This window comes from Hemicordylus capensis, chromosome 1 (assembly GCF_027244095.1).
Source record: "Hemicordylus capensis ecotype Gifberg chromosome 1, rHemCap1.1.pri, whole genome shotgun sequence".
Classification (NCBI taxonomy): Eukaryota; Metazoa; Chordata; class Lepidosauria; order Squamata; family Cordylidae; genus Hemicordylus; species Hemicordylus capensis.
Genome location: NC_069657.1, coordinates 199,856,771 through 199,878,931, shown reverse-complemented (window position 1 = coordinate 199,878,931; position 22,161 = coordinate 199,856,771). Strand labels below are relative to the sequence as shown.

Here is a 22,161-nt window from a genome sequence, read left to right as displayed (position 1 = left end):
AAGACCCTACTGCAAATGGTGATGGGTCAGGCACGCATGCACCCTAACCATAAACAGGAGCACATGCACCTCATAAACAGGAGCATGCATGCCTGTGGCTTCTTCCAGTAGGCTCCTGCCATGGCAAGAGCGGGAAAACTGGTTTGCTTGCTTGTGCATGTGGGCTGATTCTTCTGTGCTGGCTGCAGCGAGAGCTAGTATGAAGGAAAGAGGTGGTGGTGGTGGGAGCCATGGCAGAGGAAGGAGGAGGCAGTGATGCGAAGGAGGAAGAGGTGGGATGATGAAGAGAGAGTCAGACCCCATGTCTCTTTCAAAGTAAATGGGGCCAGGGGGTGTTTACTCTGACTGTCAGCACTCGAAAGATGGGAAGTTGCTGTGCAGGTGAAGCACAGGGAGAACTCCTTTCTAAGTATAAGGCAAAAGTATTATGAAGTTTGGATAGCAGTATAATGAGGGGCTACAGACAGAAGGGAATAAAAGGTTCTTGCTTATCCCCTGCTAGTGTGACTATATAGATCCTAAGAATGTAAGAAGAGCCCTGCTGGATCAGGCCCAATGCCTATCTGCTCCAGCATCCTGTTTCACACAGTGGCCTACCAGATGCCTCTGGAAAGCCCACAAGCAAGAGGTGAGGGCATACCATCTCTCTTGCTGTTGCTTGCCTGCAACTGGTATTTAGAGGCATCGTGCATCTGCATCTGGAGGTGGCCTATAGCCATTGACTATTAGTCATTTATAGACCTTTCCTCCATGAATTTGTCTAAGCCCCCTTTAAAGCCATCCAAGCTAGAAGCCATCACCATGTCCCATGGCAGAGAATTCCATAGATTAATTTTTTTATTTATTTGTTTATTATTTAACATATTTCTATACTGCCCAAACTCATGTCTCTGAGCGATTTACAACAGAGAGTTTAATAGCAATAGCACTTACATTTATATACCGCTCTATAGCTGGAAGCTCTCTAAGCGGTTTACAATGATTTAGCATATTGCCCCCCAACATTCTGGGTACTCATTTTACCAACCTCGGAAGGATGGAAGGCTGAGTCAACCTTGAGCCCCTGGTCAGGATTGAACTTGCAACCTTCTGGTTACAGGGTGGCAGTTTTACCACTGCGCCACCAGGGGCTAAAACATTAGTTAAAACAGAATAAATGACAGAAAAGTTAAAACATTAATTAAAACAAAATAAATGACGACAGAAAAGATTGACACATTGCAACAATTTAATATTTTAAAATATTTTAAAAACAATAAAACACTATTTAATTAAAAGCCTGTCAAACAGATGTGTCTTTAAAGACTTTTTTAAAGTTGACTTTAAAAAATGATATGTGTTAAAGGTACTTCCTTTTGTCAGTCCTACATTTCCCAACCTTCGTTTTCATAGGATGGCCCCTGGTTCTAGTGTGAGGGAGAAAAACTCTCTCTGTCCACTTTCTCGACTCCATGCATCATTTTATACACCACTATCATGTCTCCCTGTAGTCAGGGGCGGAGCCACCATTGGGCGGAGGGGTTCAGAGAACCTGGGCTGCTGCCAATCAGGGTCACAGGCCGCATCTCACAGCCCCGACACGCCCCTGTGCCTGATGTCAGATATGGGGGCATTATTTCGCTCCCAAATGGGGCCGTGTGGGAGTGAAATCTGCCCACGCTGCATTGGCAGTGCCCACTGGCTGCGCAGCCCTGTTTAAGAGGGAGATTGGCCAGCACTGCTTTGGCAGTGCGGATGGAACGGCTCTCCCTGCCTTTACAGGCAGGGAGTGTTGCTCCAGCCCGCACTGCCCAACACAGCGCGGTCTGGTCTCCCTTCCAAATGGGGCCGTGCAACCACATTTGAGAGGGAAACAACGCCTCCACGTCTGACTTCAGACGCGGGGCCAGGGGGCCGCGGCGATGTCCGGACATGGGCCGCCACCTCACTCTGCGACTGCCCGTAGTAGCCTCTTTTCCAAACCAAAGAGCCCCAGATGCTGTAGCCTAGCCTCATAAGGAAGGTGCTCTAGGTTCCTGATCATTCCGGTTGCCCTCTTCTGCACCTTTTCCAGTTCTGCAATATCCTTCTAAAGATCTGGTGACCCAAACTGTACACAGTACTCCAAATGTGGCTGCACTGTAGATTTGTATAAAGGCATTATAATACTAGCATTCTTATTTTCACCCCCCTTCCTAATGATCCCTAAACATCATTGGTTTTTATTGTATTATGTGCTTATTCAATAATAATTATAAGGTGCTCTAAAGACTGTGTAGCTGGTGGGAAAGCAGGAAACCTATGTTGCAGATTTTCATTTGACAGACAGAGCCACATGTTATTTTTGAGATTTAGTTCTCAAAAGGGTTGCTCGAAGTTGTTTTTGATTAATGTTCCATGTTGCATTTGAATTCATTGGCATGATGCAAGTAAGAATTTGGCCTAAGTTTAGGAATCCATCAACAGGTAAGCATAGTGTGTGGGGGGTGGGGGGAGGGGCATAACACCATCAGGTCCAGGTGGTAAAATTACCTAGCTGCACTTCTGAACACAAGAACTGTTTTCAACTCCTTGTTTGGGAAAATCTGGATTTTGCTGAAATTAACATTGTCTACTTACAGTCTACTTACAAAAACACACATCTTTTTTGAAGACAGATCTCTTCGGTTTCAAAGTAAGTTCATAGTAGAAAAGTTAGGATGAGGAATGTTTGTCATTATCATCACTAGAAACTGCTGTTAAAGATTAAATAGTTCCAGCAGGTAGCATATGCTATTAGTGAGAAAAGTAAGAACTCGGATACAGAAATGAGAACTTTCAAAATCCACTTAACAGTGGGTCTTCCATGAATAACTTTAATGACAATTCAGTTTTGACACTGCACATTTTCTGGACTTCTCTTTATGGTTTTGCTTTTAAAGATTACTATTACTTATATACCACTTTTCAACAAAAAAAAAGTTCACAAAGAAGGTTACATATAAAAAATAAGATGGTTCCTGGTCCCCAAAGGGTTCACAGACTAAAACACACATACAAAGATAACCGCAACAACAGCCACTAGAAGGAAGGATGCTGTGCTGGGATGCTGAACAGGGCCCTTTGCTCTTCTGCTAAACATGAGATAATTGCTACTTTGAAAGGTGCCTCTTTTCCATTTAGCACAGACAAATAAAGTTTTTTGTTTTCTGCTAGTCTGTGTTTGTGTTTACCAGTCCGTTCCTCCATTTATTATTCCTCATGGTGACAGCGTTGGATTTCAAGCTACCTAAACCTTTTCAGTAAGATCAATATTTTAGTTAGTGTATGATGTTTTCACTAAAAATGCTTCAGCAGATGCTGATGTATTGCAATTGTCATAGGACAGGCCCATATCAGTCATTATGATAGAAATGTATGTACTGTTAACACATTACACTATGAGCTTGGTGTAGTGGTTAGAGTGCTGGACTAAGACCAGGGAGACCCGAGTTCAAATCCCCATTCAGCCATGATACTAGCTGGGTGACTCTGGGCCAATCATTTCTCTCTCAGCCTAACTTACTTCACAGGGTTGTTGTGAGAAGAAACTTAATTATGTAGTACACCGCTCTAGGCTCCTTGGAGGAAAAGCGGGATATAAAATGTAAATAACAATAATAATTATGTTCAACACTTGTACAACAGGTATACAGTGTACATAGGTACCGTTTTATACACAGTGATTGTAATAACAGGTACAGTTATTAATATGTTGAACACAGGTACAGCAGTACACTTCTGTTTGTACCATGCATTCATGGGGCCTGGGCCCAGGCTCACTTTTAAAATGAATGCAGGTACAGTCATTCACATATGTACAAATGTACAGACATCCATACAATTGTACAATATAATGTCTGAATAGGGCTACAATCAAGGAGTTATGTATGAGCATCTTGTCATCTCCTACACTTTCCATATCACGCTAAAGTCTTTGCATATGAACATGCTGTGAGGGCTCCTGGTATTATTTAAAGATGGGATCAGAATAAGAATTCTTTCATACCTTTCTGTTCCAGTTTATCATTGTTCTCCTTAATATTTAGTACCTAGAACTGAACACAGTATTCTAGTGAGGTCTGACCATATCATATATTTCATTTGTGTAACATTCCACAGTTCAAGCATTCTTTTCCCCCCTCATATAAAAATAAGTGCAGATAGGATGTATCTGAAACATGACAGTAAGATCTTGCCCTTAGAATGTTTTGGGTGCTTAATGAATATACAGGGCATTATAGCCTCTAAATACCCATGTAAGTGATTTGAACTTTCATGCTAGTGGGAGACCAAGCATCGAATAAACTAGATGCAATATTTTGGGAATACAGTATACTGTATACTAACCATGAATTGTGTTTTTAAAAGTCGCCTGGTGGGTAGGTGGGGAAGAGGGCAGAGAAACAAAAGTTGAAAGTGTATTGGAATGAAGCAATGCATCAGCCTGATGGCCATCCTGCAAGATAGCATTTATTTTCAAAATACCTGGATAATTCAAGTGGTTTCATATTGCAGAGCATATTTTCACCCTGAGTAATGGAGAGCAGCTGGGAGTTTTGGACTGAGATGAGGGATCGCTGCTGATACATAATTCTAATGAAGCTGTTGGTTTCCATATGGAGTGAAGGTATGCACAATCTGTTGAAGTCACACTCCTGTGCCAAGGGAGAGATTAGGGCTGTTCAGAGTAAAGCGTTAGGTTACTCAAGTCTTCAAGCCTGACAGTGCTCATACATAGGGCTCAATGGTGCACCCTGTTGCAGTCATATCTTTTCAGCTGTTGTGCTATGAACTCCAGGCAGCCACAGTGGACAGCTGCCGCTGCAACCGAAGCCACACTGTAACAGCTTTTCAAAATGGGTGCTTTCCTCTGTTGTGTTAATGCAGCTCTATTAATGCAACCATCAACAGTTACAGACCAGCATTTAGGAAGCTTTTATGTTCATTAGAGATACTGAATGGGGATTTGAACTCAGGTCTTCCCTGTCCTAGTGTAACCACTACACCATCATCTGGGGATGCAAAGATACATATCTTTTGGTTCAGAAAAGACTGGCTGTTTGTCCTGTGTGGATCGCACTGCTATGCTAAAGTTATTGTGAAGTATACAAAAGACAGACACCGCTTTTTTCACAATTTACATTTTAAAATATCCAAGAGTGAGCCTTGGGATTTGTCTGAATATCAGTCTCACTCTCACACATACACTCTCAGTCTGAATGGCACTTCCACTGAATTGGGTTGTAGTGTTGTTTACTGTTAAAGTGAAGAGTCTTAAAAGAATCATGACCATAAGTTGTTTTTTTTTTTTTTTAATGGTAAAATTTGGGAGCAGGGGTGATTTTAGAACAGGTAGTTTGGGGGAGCAAAGGGGTGGCAAAGAACATTAGTAAGGGAATGAGGATCTATACATTAAAAATTTATAGGGATAAGGCAATGTTGTTAGCTTATTTACCTTATTAATGAAGCTTGCTGGACATTTTAAAACTTATTCGGAAAATGAGCCAATGTAAGGCCGGACTTTCCAATCTGCTTTCCGGACTAGTGTTCGCTTCCTGTCAAAGACCATGTGGCAGGAAAGACTGGGATGGGGAGAGAGGGGACAGTACCAGGCCAACCAAAACCTGCAGGGGAGATTACCTTGCACTCCCTGGCACTAGGGATGTGTGAGCCAGCTCGACCTTGAGCCGGCTTGGTTCAAGGGCTCGACCTCAAACCAGATCAGGTCTGGTTTGGATCGAGCTGAACTCCCAGGGCCGGTTCGGTTCCGGTTCAAGGGTGCCATGGGAGTTACATTTTGTCAAAAAAATAAGGGTGGGGGGAGGCAGACTTACTGCCACCAAGGGCTTCAGAGGCCTCAGGAGGTGCTGCAGCAGCTACGGTGTGTGTATGTGTGTGTGTTGCTGGTGGTTCCTGTTGATGGAACTGCCTTGAGGATGATTGGTCAACACCCCCAGTTTGGGGGAATGTGGAGAATTTAGCTCAAAATGGGAGACAGTTCCAAGCAGTTTTAATTTGTGCAAATGTCTGAAGAAAACCAGCTTGGGAGAGAGGTTTAAAAGTAATAAGACTAAGTTACTAGGCAGTCCTAGCATAAAAGTAATACAATATGTTTATTAATAGACTATTATAAAGCACATTTAGCTTTAAGTTCCAAATTATGTGGAAATTCCCAGGTGGGCTAGAGAGAGTTACTTTAAGATAGGGGTGTAAGGTTTCAGAAATTAGAGAGAGGGATAGGTTCAGCCCTGAAGGAGCCGGGCAAGAGACTATATCACCTGTCCTCACAAAGATCCGATTCGGGCAGCTGGAGACTAGCGTCCATCTGATGAGACAAAGTGGAAATCAGGAGAGTTGTAGGAATTAGTGTGGAGAGATGCCCACAAGAATGGCTTCTCGATGGACCCAGCTTCCTGCACCTGCTAGGTACACTGGCTGGATTGGTACACGGACCAATCCAGGTAGTGATTTCAGCTCAGGTGGCCTCAATAGAGAGGGGCACACCAAGTTGGCCTGCTGGAGTTCTTGTTGCAGTGGAGTCCCCAGTGTAAAGCACAAGAGAGCACAAAGATGTTTTGCAGCTGGAGTCCCGAGCTAGAAGGACAAGGGAGCACTTGTAGCAGTGGAGTCCCAAGTGTATAATACATGAGGAAGCACACTGAGTCATGGGGTTAGGGATACTTATATCCCAAAATGTGCCTTGGGGGCACTTTGCTGTTGTCATGCTCTGCTGAATAGGGGAGTCCATTGTGCCTGATCATCCTTGCTGAGTAGGAAGGTGTGTGAATCGCCTATTGCATGCAAGGCTGATTGTAATGAAAACTAGGGTGTGCAGGTGTGTCAAAAGAGTATCCTGTGCTGGGACTGACTCTCCCAATAATTCAATCAAAAGTTTTGATGTGCACCTTTTCAAAGTTATGTCACTGATTCATCCCTCTTGTGAGGAAGTCTGCTGCTGCACTTGTCTTATCTGCCTTCCCTTCCTGGCCTAATTGTTTTGTTAGCATCAGGTGTCATCTCTCTTGTGAGAGGATGAGGGGAGTTTTAGAGTTCATCCTAAGTCCAAAATAACCTTGGATGCCAGATAACTTGCAATAGTTAGTTCTGGAGTCTGCTTAGCCAGGCCCCCTCAGAGGGAGAGGGTGTGTGAAGCTAATCCCCTTTGCAATTTGTGTTACTTGCTGCCCAGATCTAGGGGCCACCAGTCCACTGCCAACTAAGCGACTTGTCCCCATGTATAACATAAACTGGGAGCTCACATTGTGGTGCAGCTCCTGAGCATAGCAAAAGTGCAATATCCAAGCCTGGAGATGCAGCTGTAAACAGGGAGGCTTCTGAGAGCCGCGCAGAATAAGCTCAGCTAGTAAAATTCCCCCCTCCCCGGTCTCCTACAGGCTGGTTCAGCCCTCTGTGAGCATGTGGTGGCCATTTTTGAGGCCACACAAGTGGCCTGACCACACAAATGGCCCATGCACATGTGCGGCGGCCTAAAAAATGGCCACCACATGCTCACAGAGAGCTGAAATGGTCCTGAAATGGGCCAAACGGGCCTGTAGGAGACCGGGGTAGGCTGGTGGAGAGCGGATAAACTGCCAGAGACACCCCATGGCCACAGCAGCACCCCCGAGTCACTGAAGCCCTCACCAGTGGTAAGTCCACCTTTAAAAAAAAACACCCAAACATTTAATGTCCATGGCACCCTTGAACTGGGCCCAAACTGGTTCAAATTCAAACTGGTTCAAAGCCAGTAGGTGCCAAAATCGAACATGCCTGGTTCGGTTCGAGTCTGGTTTGGACTCAAACTGAACCAGTTTTGTACACATCCCTACCTGGTACACATAGTCTCACCCAACTCAGTACCTGGCCAAGAAGGAAGCTAAGGGGTTGGCCTGGTGGAGGCTGGAGGAGTTTCTTACCTGGTTGTAATAACTTCTGCTGCTTGTTTTGGGGTAGAGGAGAGAGTGAATGAGGCTTCTTTAAACAACAGAAGCCTTTTTAAATTAATTCAAACTATAGGAACATAAGATACTATGACTGTGCTGCCTTACTCTTTGCTGTCAAGTTCCTGTCTGGTGGATAGGGGAGCACAAAATATTTTTTTGGGGGGGAGCATCAGCTTGAGAGTCAGACTGGGCGAGAGTCATCCCTGGTTGGGAATCAGACTGGGAGAGATAAAGACCTCTCACTGAGAAAGAGGCATACTGTTTTCATTGAAGCTTTCTGGTCTGTTCCCTCCCCGTCCCCCAAACACACCCACTGACTTTCTTTCAGGGCTCAGACTTACCTGGAAATTACAGCCCATGGGTAATACCCATTTTATAAGCTCCATGGCTACTGAGCATCTGGATTTGTGCACCCCTGAATGTAATACATTGCACAGGTGAATTTAGAATCTTTCTATAAGAATTTGAGCCTCATAATATATTCACACTTCTGAGAACACAACGTGACTTCTGATATTACACCACGTGGTGGCCTATGTTTTGTTGGTGAACAACGAGGGATTTCCCTTTCCTGTTCTCCATACTTCTTTCTATTGTCCCTTTCTTGTCCTCGAGAAATGATGAGGAGATGTGAAGTTTCCTTCAGTGGGAGGTTATACATCTCATGAGATACAAATGAGACCTTCACAGATAAGAACTACATGTAGGACAAATGTACATAGGGAGTGGAGGCAGGGGGAGTGTCTGACAGTGGCAGCAGGCTGCATCTTCTTCACCTGACACCTAATTGGTTCAGTGTCTGAAATGACACCTGCTACCTGCTGGACAGAGCAAGCAATCCCAGCCCAAGTGCTAATGTATAACAAATGGGAATCCAAAAATGAACCCAATTCAGTGCACATCATGTTTGTCTTGGAACGAACAGAACCAGAACAAAATGGGCCATTTGGCTTGTTTTTCATTTGTTTTGGAAATGAATGCACACCCCTAATTTATACTCCATTTGCTTCTGATGCCTGATGATCTAGAGAGTGTGAATGCACACATGTCCATTAGGGCTGGATTGTGTTCTCCAGTCTGGATTTATTTATGAATTTATCAGCAGGATGCAGTCAAGAATGTGCTTGCTTTGTTCTATCACACAGCTGATGGCATTTGCTGATTTGGTGTAGAGCCATGGGCATAAATGAGGCTTTGAGTGAATAACTGCTTGTCACGCTGAATAAGGTAATCTTCATGGAGCTCAACTTTTTTTAAACTTAAACTAATGACGAAACTAGTGGCAGAGCCAATTCAGGCTTTGGCATCAGATATTCAAGGACTTTGGCACCAAGAAGGAAAATAATTACTCTCTCCTGTTCTTAGACCTCATCCTACACTCACCAAATCCAGAATATATATTTACAATGAAGTAAACATACCAGACTTCATATATTATAAAATACTTTTAAAATTAGCAAATCACTATGTATTCATGGAATAAACTCACTCCATTCATGCTGCAATTTTATGCACTGTATCATTGCAGTAAATCATAGGAAACTGCTGTCTACTGAGTCATTGGTCTATTGGGCACAGTATTGTCCACTCTGACAGACAGCAGCTCTCTAGGATTTCAGGCAGGAATTTTTCTCAGCCCTGTATGGAGATTCCAGGGACTGAATTTGGGTAACAGTAGTCTATATTGATACTGAAAATCTGGAGTAGACTTGCTGAAGCATGGAAAGCAATAGGTGAAAGAGAGTTTTGGGGGAGGAAAAATATAGAAATATTCTGGAATATTCAGATGCTTTTTTTCTCCACCCATAGTCTTTTTCCCCTTCTCTGTTAAGAACCTTTTTGTGTCATTATTCAGTATTTCGTGTTGGGGGTAAATAAGTAATGGAAGACTCCCTGAAAAAACTGTGGAAACCCCCCAAATAAGAGAATCTATTCTGAAAGAACAGAAATGGAATCTGTGTGGGAGCATACACATATTCAAAAAGTTGTTCTGTTGCTTCCAGAGAAGAAAAGAAGGCTAGGGGTATGCACTCATTTTGTAATCAAAACAAATGTAGTCAATTCGTTTCATTTGTTACTAGTTACGAATGTCAGAGTCACGAATGAGTTCAGAATAGGTAAGATGGAGGTTGAAGGGAGTGTAGGAGAGAGCTTAGGAAAAGGGAGACTAATCCTGTGGATTTTTAAAATCTTGAATTCCAACCATTCTAGCAAGTGTCCAACATTATGTTAGGTCTTGTTCCACACAGAATCCTCTAGTCACAATGGCAAGTGGAGAACTTGGGAGTCTATAAGAGAGGATGTGGAAGGCTTGGTTTTTTGCCTGTGTGAGTTCATCCTCATTTAGTTATGTTCACACTCAGTCCACAGTAAATAGGCTGTGCTTTCTGTGCACCCTTTTCTGTACATGCTTTTGAATGATCTATAAAATTGCCATCCTTTCTACTATCTGTCTGAAAATATGCAGGTCTGATTCTTTAGATGGATAATCATATATGCATGCAGATGTCATATCAATAGGATGGAAAACAGAGGTTACCACCAGCAGAAGAGGACAGGAGAGAACCAGGTTCAAATCCTCACTCAGCCATGAAGCACCTTAGGTGTCTTTGAGCCAATCACCTATTCTCTCTCTAACCTACCTCATAGGGTTGTGGTGAAGATAAAATGGGAGGAGAACTATCCATGCTGCCATGAACTCCTTGGAGGATAGAAAGAATACAAAATGTAGTACGTAAAGGAAAGTATGTGAAACTGGATCTTCCATTGAAAACAACAGCAAGTGAAATCAAATGGAAATCACAAAAATGATAATAGCAAAGATGTGATTTTAAAAAAAATGAATAGCTAATGAGGTCCAGCATAACTAAATAAATTGCATTTTTAATACTGAAAATGAGTGGAATAACTAAAGAATGTATTTTTCTTGAACATCCCTTAAAGGAATGGCTATGACTCTGTTTTTAATGCTCATTGCTTTAATTGTTTTTAATACATTGTTAGCTACCTTGGAGAGTCATTGGTTGGAAAGGTGGAATAAAAATACGTAATAATATAAGAGGCTCAAAAAGGGAAGACCTTGACATGATAAGTATCTGGGGATCCTTTTAAGCATTAAAATGACATCAAAATCTGTACCTAGATCTGTAATGATCAGGAATCAAAGAGTTGCATGGGTTATTTTGTAAGGGGAAACAGTTCTAGGAACATTCTGTAAGAAAAAGCAACATGGCTGTATGGCTAGTCTTTCCCTTTCCTCCGCACCGCTACTATATTGCAGTATTGGAAAACACTGGCTGGGATAAAGCACCACGTTGCCTGTAGCCTTCCAACTGGCTTGGACTGAATGTCTTTTTCTGAGTTTGGGATGCTTTCTGAGTTACAATGTACTGGACAATCTGTTCTTAGTAATCAAGATAAAGTACTTCATAGCAAGGAAGAAATCCTTAAACTAGTCCTGGGTCTGCCAGCAAAATATGACTCGGACATTAACTGTAATTCATTGCCCAGCATGTACTGCTCAGGCAGATCTGCCTGTGAAGATTTATGTTTGTATTTAGACTATAGGCAATGTGGGTGCAACTCATGAAATGCAGCAGTCTAGCTAAATGTCAAATCAATGTTTAACCTCTACATTAGTTAAACATTGCATAGAAGTTACCTGCCTCCTGATTCAGAAGGAGATATCCAGCATGGCTCCCTTCGTTTTTGCTGTAAAACCTGAACTGCCCTCTCTGTTTATCTAACCTATCACAGCTACATGCTGATATGCCAAAGTGCTAAATGCCTCCTATGTCTTCTTGAATAGAACGAGAGGCATTCTTTTCTTTTCACTGTGGAGCAAGCTTGATACTTTTCTTTCTTGTGGGTTTGTATATAGTTCTGGGGTAAGAGTAGCTGATGTCTCAAGGGCTAAATCTGAATCCAAGGAGAGACACCTTCAGTCTCTCTCCTTGAAACAGAGGGAAGAAGGGGGCCTGATGGAGCTGAGCCCTCAAGCAAAGGGAGGAACTGTTTGGTGCAGTCTGTCCCTTCTTTCTCACCTCCTCTCTGTGGTGACCAATGCACAAGAAGGGAGATCAGAGGGTGCCAAGGGCAGATGCATCTCACCTCTACATGGCACACTGTGGTTTGTTCTTCCTAGTATTCTTATTCTGGATAGCATGAAGGGGAGGGAGGGAAGTCATAAAGGAGCAATGGCTGTGCTTGCTGGCAAGTCACTTTGATGGGTGCCTTCACCCTTTACTCCTGTTCACTGCAGGCCACTGATAAAAAATAGTTGCCAACCAAGGATATTGTCTTTAAAACAAAAAACAAAAAAACACCCCCACATTTGATTATTTATTTTATTGATAACCTCCTAATCATTCAAGATGGTTCACAAAAAAGAGGAAACAAAACCCATAAATATAATGTAAAAGCTCTATATTTATTTCTCCTAGGCCTACCTGTCACTAATCCTATGCGTGGCAACTCTTGCAAGAGTTCATGAGCAGCTGTTGGACAAGCAATGGGGACGGGGAGAAAACGGCCGCTGGGATGAGGAGGCGGCGGCAGGCCAGCCCAGCTGCCGGGATGAGGAGGTGGTGGCAGGCCGGCTCAGCTGCTGGGATGAGGTGAGGGTGGGCCGGCTTGGCCACCAGGATGAAGAGGTGCTGGAGGGCAGGAGGAGGGAACGAGCTGTCTTGAAAGCCAGCCAGAAACTGCGACCAGCCAGGTGGTGGTGGTGGGGTGGGGGGAGAAGTGGGCTGGGTGGGCCAGCAGAGGCACAAATGCTCTGCGCCCAGCCCAGCTAGCACCAAATATTTATTTTAAATATTTATATCCTGTCCCTCCAGCAATACTGCTTGGGATGGCTCACAAAACAAACAAACAAAAACTAAACACCCCAATTCCATGGCACAAGAGATTAAAATGGCACAAGGTTAAAAGCCACACGGCAGCAGATAGAAGGCCAGCTGCCTTAGAATCCAGCTGTGGTTAAAGATTTAAACAAAAATGAGGATTTACAGCAGCAGTGGCAAAACACAACAAATAAACCCTTAGAACGTCTGGGTATACAGCTTTATTTTCTGTTGTTGTTTTTTTGGCATATAGGGAGCCACCACAGAGAAGCCCATCATCCAGATGCCATCCTTCTGATTTCAGCTGGCAGAAGAAGCTGGAGAAGTGCCTTACCAGATTATCTTAAGGCATGGGCAGGTTCATATGGAAGCAGGATGTTCTTGAAGCACTCTGGTCCCAAACCATATTGGGCTCTATAAGGTAACATGAGCACCTTCACTTACACTGGGAAAGGCACAGGAAGCCAGTGGTACTATTTTGTCAGTGGGCAGATGTGATCAGCCAGTCAGCAGTCTACATGCTGCATTCTGAACCAACTATGATTTCCAGGAGGTCTTTATAGGCAGTCCCAGACACAGTGCATTGCAGTAATCAAGTCTGGATATTGCTAGACCATGGGTAACTGTGGCTATGCCACAGTTCAAGTGTCAGTTAGGGGTACTTCATTATGGAGCTATTCTCATGACCAGACCTACCTTAATAGGAGAGAGTTGTCCCAGGTACTTCTGGTCATCTGAGGTACCAGGAGCCCTCCCGACTCAGAAGCTCTGTCCCTGGTAGCCCAAGTTGGCTACCCAGTTTAAAAGTGAGCTAGGAGGAGAATAAACTCCTTCCTACCTCTGATCATCTGCACTTCTGCTGCTTGCAAAACTGCTCCTGGATGGCCTGTGGCCATGTTAATCAGTGAGTCAGGGGAAAGAGGGGTCAGGCAGAGCAGAACTGCTGCAATGCTGAGGGCAGCTGCTCAGCTGCTCACACAGTGCATTGTGGGATCCTGGAGGAGCCAGCACAAGTTTCTCTCTCCCATCTGAGCTCTGGAGCTTGCCACCACACTGCCCATGTGGGCATGCAAGTGGCAGAGCCCCAAGGAGCCCTGTGGGAGCTTGCTTTCCTTTCTGCTCCCCCCACCCCATTTGGTCGTGAGAATGACATTTCATTTCATTTCATTTCTATCCCGCTCTTCCTCCGAGGAGCTCAGAGTTACATGCTTATTTTTATCTTACTATCTTGCCAAAACTAATTATATCACAAATGGGTTGTCCTCTTTTTCTTGGTCTTAAGGCACCAAGAATGAAGGCTAAGCAATGGCAACAATGAACTATGGGGAACAATTTTCCAGGTTGTCGCTGAGTTGTCAATGTCACAAATATTCTCCTATCTCATGCTTGTTGTGATGATCCTAAGACGCACTCGTACATTTTACTTTTCTGCTGGCTCAAACGCATGAGTTGTAGCCTAAGGGCCAGTTCATATATTTTGCAGTTCTAAAGGGCAATTGTGAAGGAGCAGGGAACAAGCTCCCATCCAGTAGGTGTCCATACAAACAGCTACAGCAGAGAAAACAAAGAAGGAAAGAACCTGCTTCCTCCTTCAGGAAACAGGCAGAGGGTGGCTGGCTTACATGTGATCACTCATTAAGAGCCTAACATAAGAACTGACCCTGGGACAATGAAACTATCTCTGGGTGAGTTCACTGAAGCTCTTGTCCATACTTGTATGGGCCTAAAACTGTGCTTAAATGAATAGACACCAAGGGTCACAATGGAAAAGAAGTGCTATGCACTCTCTCTGCAGATGTGAGCCTGATCAATATTGTAAAGGATGAATTGGAGATTCTCCTCTATTCTTTTTATCTTCTGAACCCAACTCCTTTTATTTATTAGAATGCTGTATTATACTTAGCTGGGTAGGGCGATTCAGCAGGATCTATATGGGAAGGTTAGAGAAGTGCCATGAAAATACACACACACACACACACACACACACACACACACACTCTAGCCATTTCTGGCCAACAGATGGGAAGAATGTATGAAGCAATGGGAAAAGCAGGAAAGACCAAGGCCCTTTTACACACAGCCACAGTTGCATTGTAGCTATTTTGGGAGCTGCTTTCAGGAGATGTGATCTCCTGCAGCTGGAGGCAACTGTGTGGGTGGGTGCCACCTCAGCATTCTGATCATGGGAACCATTTCCCCATCATTCTTACAGCATTTGTCTCTTTGAACACCCTAGGTATGGACAGTTGGATTGAGGTTTTTGAGCATGTCAGTGCCAGGGTGTGGCTTACTGGCGCTCTTTCAGGAGACGGTAGACAAGTACAGCATCCCATTTTGTGAAAGTCTGAAGAGGGCTATTGCTTTGTTCACTTCTGTGCCACAATATTGATTAGCCCATCTCTTGGGCAATGCTGCTGAAAACGTAGCAACTTTACTTACTGGCTAGTTTAAGTTGCCACCATTGGTTGAGGTGCTTTATTTGCCCTGAAGTTGTTTTTATTGAAATGCTACCTTCTGTCCATATTATTACGCCTTTTCTTTAATAAAGATGCCCTCAAAATATCTTTGTATGATGCTTGATCCTGGGTATGTTGTTAATTGCTAAGTTGTTTGAATTGGGTTGAAAATAATATGGTGCTTGTTGAAGGGGATCTCTTCTGTGTTCAGGTTGTTAATGCTGATTAGTGATCCTGGCTGCATTTGAATCATTTATGGCTGAATTTGAACCACTTGAAGAACCTGATATCTAGGCAAAACAGAGTTAGCTGTGTTTCGGTCTGCACAATGGAAAATGCCCCAGAATTTGCTAAATGAAAGTACAGTCATCCCTTGCCAACCGTGAGGGTTTTGTTCTGGGAAAACCTCACAGTTGGCAAATTCGCGTTTGGTGAGGCATTAAAACCAATGGGAAACAGGGAGTTGGGGAAATCTCAGTCGCAAAAAGACTGAAAAATACAGATCAAAATAGAAAAAATCACCCTGATCCCCGGAAATAGCAAAAACAAACCCCAAATTACCAAAAAATCTCGCCAAATCATGGATACTCGGGTTGCGGTTGGCGAGACCTGCCACAATTTCCCAGCCATAATTTCCCCAGTCACAATTTCCCACTTAAAATCGTAATTGGGAGACCCAGGGTTGGTAAGCAATGACTGTATGTTTTGTTGTTGTTGCACATCTCCTGTGTTGCTAAGAGGTGCAGAGAGGGAGCTGTATTCACCTGTTGCTGTAAAACCAACAGTCTTGTGGCATCTTAAAGCCTAACAGATTTATTATGGTAGAAACTCTGGTGGATAAAAGCCCACTTCATCAGATGCCTCACCTTCAATGGGTCCAAATGGGTTTCACTTAGATTGCAGTACTACAGCAGTTCTCAAACCTGGGTCCCCAGAGGTTGTTATATTAAAACCACCGTCATCCCCACCCACAATGGCCAAAGGCTAGGGAGGATGGGTTGTAGACCAACAATATCTGGGGACCAAAATTTGAGAACCCCTGCAATACTGGATTTGGTAGCTGCAATAATGTATCAAAAAGTTCACAAATAAACTGATTTATATAATAGAATTCTCATTATTTCATATGGCACAAGGTTCTCTGTGAAGAGTTAGGACCATATAATCCTGTGTGGATTTTGTTTCCAAGTATGACATTGCATGAATATCTACATGTTATAGATGCTCCCTGGCCACCAAGATACATAAGATTGTACTGTACTTTGATGAGGTATAATGTCACCATGTTTTCTTCCTTCAAAAAAGAAAAAAGAATATTATGTTTACTTTCAAATGTGGACATTTAATCTTAAGCTTGTGAATCTATCTTAGGCTGAAATATTATGCACACTTTATTTTATTTATTTAAAATATTAATACCCCCACCCCTTCAGTACACTACTGCTCAAGAGTAGTGTACACTTTCCTGGGAGTATGCCCCACTGAACACAGTCTGGCTTGCTTACAAGTAAACATGCATAAGATAGTGCTGATGAAGTGTTTTGTAAGATGAAGTCTTCCTCTCAAAGTCCCAGTGTGCATCCAGCTCCTGGTCCCCAAGAGCTGAACTTTTTATTCTTTTCTGAAAACGATGGCAATTTTCTTTAGGAGGCTAAAATTGAAGCATGGGCAACTTTTGCCTTAAATTTTACTGATACAGCCAATCAATAATAGTATTAGATGAGTAGTACCCTTTTCAAACATAACAATCCCTTCCAGGCCGAACCATCCCTAAGGTTTTGGAGGGGTTCCTTGTGTTTCTCTTTCCATGATGAGGCAAAAAGAAAGTGTTTTCCTTGTACTAAAGACCTAAGACAAAGGGGTTTTTTTTGGTGGAGTTTACTTTCATGTTCTGGGTCTAGCAGGTAGGGGTGTGTGTGTGTGTGTGTGTGTGTGTGTGTTGGACTGGGAAACATGCTCCCTTTCCCTTTGTCAGACTGGTTGGTGACTCAGGTGTTCCTGGTACCACATTCCTCTGTGGTTAGAAGCCATCTTGAATTAGTGGGGCAAATGTCTTCATTTATGTGTTGCTTTATTATATTTTAAAGCTGCTTTTCTGTTAAAATATGTATAAAACAAAAATTGCATGTACAAAAATTCAGTTAAAACAAAAACCAGCAGTAATACAAGGGCTTTTAAAAAGGAAAATTCAGAGCTACACAATGGTATGTGAGTGTAATTCACACATGTGGCATGCACTGCTACAATGCACACCTGCACATTTTCCTTGTCTGTATACACATAATTTGTTGCCTAGAACTGCATTCTGTTTAGAAGCCTACACAGAGTGGGAGAAAATCCTTAGAACTGGGAATCTGAAGGCTCTATTGCAGAAGTGTGTTATATTCATTGGTGAGAAACATGCGGGGAGAAGCAGTGAAGTCTGTGGGAAATGTCTTTGGCAGGGGGAGGAAAAGTGGGTTCACGGGATCAAGCTCTGGGTTCTAGAGGAGCATGGACTACTCACTTTACTTTTCTCATGGTTATCAGTCACTTCTTGCATCGACTAACATCATAAAACATATGCAATGACTTGAATTTTTGAACTGCACACATGATCTTTTAAAACTGCACACACACACACACACACAAACAAACACACACACCATTTAAGAACTGCATGTTTTGTGTGTGGTTGCACATTTTTAAAAGGCCCCTGAGTAAGACCCCAGAGAATGCCAAACAGTTGTGATTCAGCTGCACCGTGGACATAAGAAGATCCTTTGTTGTATGCCGAGTTCCATGTATGCAGTGACTGTCTCATTTTCTTCTACAAATGAGGGAATGCTCAATGCATGCAACAAAGAGTGCCCATGAACACACAGACAGAGCAAGCATTCTCCAACTCAGAAGATTCCGGATAGCCATTTTGTGTGAATGGAGCTCTGGGTATACCTCAGAGCCTTACAGAATTCTGAGTCACAGGCAAAATCTCTAATGCCCTCTATTGGGGATATACTATTAATGGGGAACACCAGGCATCAAGCTAGTGTCGCTCCTCTGATAACACCTTGTGCTGGAGCCTATCAGTGCAAAAAGTGTGTGTGGGGGGCGGGAAGCAGAGAGAAACAGCATTGTGGAGTTCTACTGCAGCAGACAGTTCCTCAGGGACTGTTGCCAATTACTACAGGACAAGAATAGATGCAGAATTGAGAACGTGTAATTGGCTTCCAGTCCCTGACAGGTAGTTACCCCTTGCTGTGCTCCACTGAGAGAAACTAAGAATCTGGCTTTGACTTCACATACTTCATATTTCATATGATTTTTTCCATAATGACTTCTAAAGAAAAATATTGTTTAGATATGGGGAATGACAAGCTTGAACAAAAGTTTTCCTCATAGTGGACACACAAAAAATTGCAGTATTCAGTGGAAAGCAATGGAAATAAGCTATACGCCAGCCACACAATAACTGACTCGCTTCTCCATCAGTCGAATCTGCAACCTTTTCTTTTTTTAGAATCTTCCACTTCTGGTTCCCTGAGAAGTTGCTCCCTTTGAACAGATCATCTGACCCACTTGCCATGAGAAGAAGGAACAGTCTGGAGTGCCAGTCACATGGTGGTCCGTGGTGCAAATTTTCACTTTCTGACTATGCCAAATGAATCAGACAATGACTCAATTCAGACCTCATCCCAGACTATAGATTGCCATCGTTTGGTTTGAGTTTCCAAGAATACCATGGGCAAACCATGTTTCAAAGCTGCTTGTTTCAGCTTCATAAGTTCAATCCTACCTTCATGGTGCAGCAGTCTTGGAAGGTGGAGTGGTGGCTGCAACTGTTTGTCTATTCCGCGTGGTGAATAGTGACCTACCACACAGGGTTACATCAGCCAAGTAACACTGTGTGTACTTAAGTTGTGCAAATGATGGCCATTTGAGTAAGCCCATTGGAAATAATGGTTTTATCCTTGTGCGACATTATTTGCACAGCTTTTGCATTTGCACAACTTGCATGAACATAACATTTGCATGAACATAACATGCATGACACTCTCACGAACATAATATTACTGGGCTGGCATACTCTTGCATGATATGTCAGCCATTGTTTCTGATTCTGATGCCAACCAGTAACAAAACATGGGCTGCATTTGCACGTAATGCAAAACCAGAAGTAAGTGGGCCAGAGATTGGAACATCCAAATGCAGGCAACCACAGTTTTGCTGCAAAAGCAACCTGTGGTTTGCCTCTCCAAACTCAAACTTGAAGCTTCAGTTTGTAGTTTGTTTCCACCATAACCTGAGGTTTTTTGGTGGCAGTGTAACATCTGAACATGGACACTGCCATAACCATGGTCCCCCCACCCTGCTTTCTGGAGATGTAATCACAGAGCCAGCAGTGCTGACCCATCTGAGATTGTGCCTGCTCCATGCCTGCAGCGATTCTCTCTGGTTGCCTCTCTGAGCACCCGCCCCACCCCTCTGTCTCCGATCCAACAAATCAGCTGCCTGGCAACAGAGATGCCATGATGCCCTATCCCAAGCTTGACAGCCTGTCAAATGGCAAAGTCACACAGGGACATGTCCTCTTCCTACCGTGTCCCTTGCTCCCCACTCCTGGCAATCAGGAGAGAAAGGGCACGGGATGGCAAGAGGGGCACTGAATGCTTTGCTCTTCGAAAATGAAGTGAGAAAGATGTATGTTCACAAGCACATTCACTTGAGATGGCAACATAAACAGGGCAACCCCATTAGAGTGCTGGGATGGCAACATCTGGCAGGGTGGCAATACTCCTGTTTAAATGTTAGCCCCAACCAGGAATTCTAAAATGGCGAAGGTCCATTTTTTGTACAATGATTTTGGGGAAGCGGGGCCCAGCCCCTTCCCCTTGGGAATACCTGTGCGGTTGCTAGGCTTACTCATAAGAAGGGCCAGGCAGCAGGATCAGCTTTGCCCCAGTGAAAGCATTGATTGCTCATATGATGAGGATTGATGCTGTTCCTGAACGGACTGCTCACTCATGAGAGTGTAAGGCCATGGGGATACCCCTTCACAACTCCAAAGAAGAACTGGCTGTGGGGACAGGGTGTCAGGCAGAATCACTAATAATGTGGGACGACAATCGCGGACGGCTCTCTCACAAAAATGTCAGGCCATGGGGGCCGGACTGCTGATGCCACCCAGCCAGGCTGCTCTATACAAGCAAGCTCTATAAAAGCAAGACAGCTCTCCCTATCTTGGTGACCTGAAAAGAAGCTGTCAAAGCATGCCTTCTGCCAGCCCATCCATCCATTTGAACATGTCCATCCTTGGTTTTTCCCACGGAACAGCGACACCACTCTCCTGGGGTCTCTGGAAAGCAGGACTCCTCTCTCCCACAGTTCCCTGCAGTGGCAGATCTGCATACAGTGCAACACTGGTCTGAACCCAGGAATTTTGAATGAGAGTAAAGATCCATACATGGTCCCAGTATTTCTCCCATCTGCCCACTCGGCTATGCCTGGACACATGCAGCATCAAAATCTCCTTTGGGTGCGTGAAAGGCTTCCCTAGAGAGGAGAGGGTCACTGCGCAAAAGTTCTATCATTAACCAGAGAGAATGGGGGCCCCATGCAAGTGGGGCTCCCTTTGTTGGGTTTGCTCAACTCATGAGCATGCAGTCCTACAGAAGACTGAAGGATTTGGTGAGGTTAATGTCCTTCCCAGTAGACTGGCCCTCTCATTAGAGTGCTTGTCCCCTGGTGGCAAGCCACCATGTGGGCAGGAGGAGTGTGGTTTGGTCTCCATGGACTGTTTTGCTAGGGTGAGCCCTCGCAAGAGCATCCTTGGTCATAGCAGACTAGCAGTAAGTAAAATGGTCCGGTTCAAACCATGGGTTGACTCGAACCCAGGTAGTTTGAGTACTCCAGGTTTGAACCAGATCAGCCCCCCCCAAAGGGAGTGCCAGTCTGTGTTTGAACCAGACTGGCCCCAGTTTGAACTGAACCAAGTCAGTCTAACAGTAAAGGGGAATCTGGTGAGAATTCCCCTTTACAGGTAAAGGGGCAGCGGGGCTTCCTCGACCTAGGGGTGAAGAGAATAAGGGCTACTTACTTTCAGCAGCGGTGGGGGTAGAGGCTCCCCCCACCCCTTCTGGCCTCCTCCAGAGTAGGCCAGGCTGGCTGCGGCTCAGTTTGAGCCTTCTATAGCCCGATTCAGTTTTAGTGACCTCTGCGCACGCGCAGAGGCCATTTGTGTCACCATGCAAATTTGTGTGGTGATGCAAATGGCTTCTGTGCATGTGCTGAGCACTGAATCAGGCTGGAGAAAGCCTGAACCGAGTTGTAGCTGGCCCAAGATACTATGGAGGAGGAACCAAACTGGGCTGGCTCAGTTTGAATCCAGTTCAGATTCAAACTGAACCAGCCTGGCCAGGTCCATGCACATCCCTACAACAGGCCAGACCCCAGGATCCTTTTTCCTCATTCAGATAGATAGATAGATTAATACACACACACACACACTCCTAGGAAATTATTCAGTTCCACCACCCAAGCCAGCTATTGTGCTTGTGTGAGAGAGTTTTGTTTGGGGGCTCTTATGAGCACAGCAGTGCAATTATTGTCAGAAGAAGGGCTTGCGTGGCATGGCATTTAAAGGGATTTAGATGCCCTTTCCCTGCTGAGGGTGAGTGGACCATTCCAGAAAGGCATGATCACACTTGGTACGCCTGCTTGAAGATTGTGTCCAGTGGCTGCCACTCTTGTGATGTCCTGGCACCTTGCCCACAGTCTGGTGATTTGAGCACTATGAAGCTTGGTGGGATGTGGCCTTGGCGGACCAGGAAGGGGCAGGGGCTCCCCTGCCCTGAAAACTGAGATAGCTGGACAAACATCTGCGATGTGATTCTGTTACCAGTAAGCCCTATTTTAGAGTAGCACAGAGAACACCCCTCT

The 22,161-nt window shown here is 44.2% G+C and overlaps 1 long non-coding RNA gene across 1 annotated transcript in view; it reads left to right on the top strand.

The window, feature by feature from the left end:
• The window catches only part of LOC128347803 (uncharacterized), a 66,827-nt gene extending 51,478 nt beyond the window's left edge, over positions 1 to 15,349 (top strand). Inside the window, exons 2-4 of the long non-coding RNA XR_008317729.1 lie at positions 12,386 to 12,559; positions 13,041 to 13,208; positions 15,024 to 15,349. This is a non-coding gene — a long non-coding RNA (uncharacterized LOC128347803). The remainder of the gene's footprint in view (positions 1 to 12,385; positions 12,560 to 13,040; positions 13,209 to 15,023) is intronic.
• The last annotated feature ends 6,812 nt before the right edge of the window (positions 15,350 to 22,161 follow it).